Source organism: Arachis duranensis, chromosome 4 (genome assembly GCF_000817695.3).
Source record: "Arachis duranensis cultivar V14167 chromosome 4, aradu.V14167.gnm2.J7QH, whole genome shotgun sequence".
In the NCBI taxonomy this organism is placed as follows: Eukaryota; Viridiplantae; Streptophyta; class Magnoliopsida; order Fabales; family Fabaceae; genus Arachis; species Arachis duranensis.
In genome coordinates this window covers 48,116,294-48,120,983 of record NC_029775.3, presented here as the reverse complement: position 1 = coordinate 48,120,983, position 4,690 = coordinate 48,116,294, and positions in this window count along the sequence as shown.

Here is a 4,690-nt window from a genome sequence, read left to right as displayed (position 1 = left end):
AAGCAACAAAATCAATAAAGGAAGCTTGAAGATCACATGTGGAGTTTAAGTTCCAGTTTAAGCTTAAACTGGAACTTAAACGTTGGATACTCCTGGAGGTGGTATAACTCAAGCACGTTTAAGCTTCAGTTTAAGGTTAAACTGAAGCTTAAACGTGGAAATGGATGAAAGCAACCCTGGAGGGTAAAGTAGTCGAACACGTTTAAGCTTCAGTTTAAGGTTAAACTGAAGCTTAAACGTGGAAATGGAAGAAAGCAACCCAGGAGTGTGGAATGGTCGAACACGTTTAAGCTCCAGTTTATGGTTAAACTGGAGCTTAAACGTGGAAATGCTCCTTTGGTGCCTTTCTTATTCTGGCGTTTAACTTCCAGTTTAAGGTTAAACTGGAGGTTAAACGTGGAAATGCTCCCTGGTGCAATTCTAATTCTGGCTTTTAACTTCCAGTTTAAGGTTAAACTGGAGGTTAAACGTGGAAATGCTCCCTGGTGCAATTCTAATTCTGGCTTTTAACTTCCAGTTTAAGGTTAAACTGGAGGTTAAAGGCCAGTTGTAGCTCTTCTCAGCCTTCATGATTTTGGCGTTTAAGCTCCAGTTTAAGCTTAAACTGGAGCTTAAACGCCACTTCCCAGCATTATATGGCTTGGCAGTTTAAGTTCCAGTTTAAGCTTAAACTGGAACTTAAACTCCACATGTGATATTCAAGCTTCCTTTATTGATTTTGTTGCTTCCTTGCCTAGCCTCTTCTTCCCTGAAATCATCCAAACAACTGCATCAAAGTCTTGCAAAATTTCATGAGAAATCTTCCATTCATAGCATTCAAGTAATATAACTAAAAACTCATGGAATTTGCATCAAAATCATACTGTTTGGATGGTTCATTGCTTTGTTATTCATTTAACCATTCTTGGTTACTTTAAGCTCAAGAAAATGCATAAAACAACTAAAACTAACAGAAAAATGCTAGTGAAACTAGCCTAAAATGCCTTGGCATCACAACACCAAACTTAATACTTGCTTGTCCCTAAGCAAGTCCTGAGTTATTTGAGAGGAAAGTATGAAACAGAAAGCAATTACATTGGCTATATTAGCAAGCATTTGAAGTTCATCAGAAGGGTTTTATGCAGAAAGTTGCAGCATCACTTTTTCATTCTTATCAGGTAAGATTATCACTTTTTTCATTGCATCCATCAAACACTGCTATGGCCTCTTGTTATTCTTAAATGAAAAATGTTTCTAATTCAAAAGAATAAGAAGTACATGAATTTCGAAATTATCCTTGAATTTAGTGTAATTATATTGATGTGGTGACAATACTTTTTGTTTTCTGAATGAAAGCTTGAACAGTGCATATTTTTGATATTGTTGTTTATGAATGTTAAAATTGTTGGCTCTTGAAAGAATGATGAACAAAGAGAAATGCTATTGATAATCTGAAAAATTATAAAATTGATTCTTGAAGCAAGAAAAAGCAGTGAATGGCAAAAGCTTGTGAAAAAAATTTAGAAAGAAAAAGAAAAAGCAAGCAGAAAAAGCCAATAGCCCTTAAAACCAAAAGGCAAGGGTAAATAGGATCCAAGGCTTTGAGCATCAATGGATAGGAGGGCCCAAGGAAATAAAATCCAGGCCTAAGCGACTAAATTAAGTTGTCCCTAACCATGTGCTTGTGGCATGCAGGTCCAAGTGAAAAGCTTGAGACTGAGTGGTTAAAGTCGTGATCCAAAGCAAAAAGAGTGTGCTTAAGAGCTCTGGACACCTATAACTGGGGACTTTATCAAAGCTGAGTCACAATCTGAAAAGGTTCACCCAGCTATGTGTCTATGGCATTTATGTATCAGGTGGTAATACTGAAAAACAAAGTGCTTAGGGCCACGACCAAGACTCATAAAAGTAGCTGTGTTCAAGAATCAACAAACTTCAATAACACTATCTAAAATTCTAATTTCCTATAGATGCCAATCATTCTAAACTTCAAAGGAAAAAGTGAGATGCCAAAACTGTTCAGAAGCAAAAAGCTACAAGTCCCGCTCATCTAATTATGACTAATATTCATTGATATTCTGGAATTTATAATATATTCTCTTCTTTTTATCCTAATTGATTTTCAGTTGCTTGGGGACAAGCAACAATTTAAGTTTGGTGTTGTGATGAGCAAATAATTTATACGCTTTTTGGCATTATTTTTAGGTAGTTTTTAGTATAATCTAGCTACTTTTAGGGATGTTTTATTAGTTTTTATGCTAAATTCACATTTCTGGACTTCACTATGAGTTTTTGTGTTTTTCTGTGATTTCAGGTAATTTTTTGCTGAAATTGAGGGACCTGAGCAAAACTCTGATAAAAGGCTGACAAAGGACTGCTGATGCTGTTGGATTCCGACCTCCCTGAACTTGAAATGGATTTTTTGAAGCTACAGAACTCCAAATGGCGCGCTCTCAACGGCGTTGGAAAGTAGACATCCAGAGCTTTTCAGCAATATATAATAGTGTATACTTTATTTGAGATTTGATGATGTAAACTGGCGCTCAACGCCAGCTCTATGCTGCATTCTGAAGTCAAACGCCAGAAACACATCACAAACCAGAGTTGAACGCCAAAAACACGTTACAACTTGGCGTTCAACTCCAAGATAAGCCTCATCTTGTGTAAAGATTAAGCTCAGCCCAAATATACACCAAGTGGGCCCCATAAGTGGATTTATGCATCAATTACTTACTTCTGTAAACCCTAGTAGCTAGTTTAGTATAAATAGAACTTTTTACTAGTGTATTAAAGGGGGCTTTTGACCATTCGGTCTTTTGATTATGTTTAGGGGCTGGCCATTCGGCCATGCCTGAACCTTCATCACTTATGTATTTTCAACGGTGGAGTTTCTACACACCATAGATTAAAGGTGTGAAGCTCTGCTGTACCTCAAGTTTTAATGCAATTACTACTATTTTCTATTCAATTCAGCTATTCCTGTTCTAAGAAATTCGTTGCACTTCAACATGAGGAATGTGATGATCCGTGACACTCATCATCATTCTCACCTATGAACGCGTGACTGACAACCACTTCCGTTCTACCTTAGACCGGGCGCATATCTCTTGGATTCCTTAATCAGAATCTTCGTGGTATAAGCTAGATTGATGGCGGCATTCATGAGAATCCGGAAAGTATAAACCTTGTCTGTGGTATTCTGAGTAGGATTCCATGATTGAATGACTGTGACGAGCTTCAAACTTGCGATTGTTGGGCGTGATGACAAACGCAAAAGAATCAAGGGATTCTATTCCAACATGATCGAGAACCGACAGATGATTAGCCGTGCTGTGACAGAGTATTTGGACCTTTTTCACTGAGAGGATGGGATGTAGCCATTGACAACGGTGGTGCCCTACATACAGCTTGCCATGGAAAGGAATAAGAAGGATTAAAGGAAGGCAGTAGGAAAGCAGAGATCCAACAGGGACAAGCATCTCCATACACTTATCTGAAATTCCCACCATTGAATTACATGAGTAACTCTATCTTTATTTTCTGCTTTATTTATTATTCGAAAACTCCATAACATTTACTATCTGCCTAACTGAGATTTACAAGATGACCATAGCTTGCTTCATACCAACAATCTCTGTGGGATCGACCCTTACTCACGTAAGGTATTACTTGGACGACCCAGTGCACTTGCTGGTTAGTTGTGTGGAGTTGTGACTAAGTGTGATTCACGTTTGAGAGCGCTACCAAATTTTTGGCGCCATTATTGATGATTACAATTTCGTGCACCACTTACCATAGAAAGGAGTATGAATGATTGAATGAAAACAGTAGGAAAGCAGAGATTCAGAAGGAATAACGCATCTCTATACACTTATCTGAAATTCCCACCAATGAATTACATAAGTATCCCTATCTTTATTTTATGTTTATTTATCTTTTAATTATCAAAACTCCATAACCATTTGAATCCGCCTGACTGAGATTTATAAGATGACCATAGCTTGCTTCAAGCCGAAATCTCCGTGGGATCGACCCTTACTCACGTAAGGTTTATTACTTGGACGACTGGTGCACGAAATTGTGATCAATACTTTTCACAAATCAAATAATCCCCGGTAATGAATCCAAAAACTTGGTGTTCAATACCATGGCATAAACACAACTTCGCACAACTAACCAGCAAGTGTACTGGGTCGTCCAAGTAATAAACCTTACGCGAGTAAGGGTCGATCCCACAGAGAATGTTGGTATGAAGCAAGCTATGGTCACCTTGTAAATCTTAGTCAGGCAAACTCAAATGGGTATGGTGATAAACGCATAAACATAAAGATAAAGATAGAGATACTTATGTAATTCATTGGTAGGAATTTCAGATAAGCGTATGAAGATGCCTTCCCTTCCGTCTCTCTGCTTTCCTACTGCCTTCATCCAATCCTTCTTCTTCCTTTCCATGGCAAGCTTAAGCAAGGGTTTCACCGTTGTCAGTGGCTACCTCCCATCCTCTCAGTGGAAATGTTCAACGCACCCTGTCACGGCACGGCTATCCATCTGTCGGTTCTCGATCAGGCCGGAATAGAATCCAGTGATTCTTTTGCGTTTGTCACTAACACCCCGCCCTCAGGAGTTTGAAGCACGTCACAGTCATTCAATCATTGAATCCTACTCAGAATACCACAGACAAGGTTAGACCTTCCGGATTCTCTTGAATGCC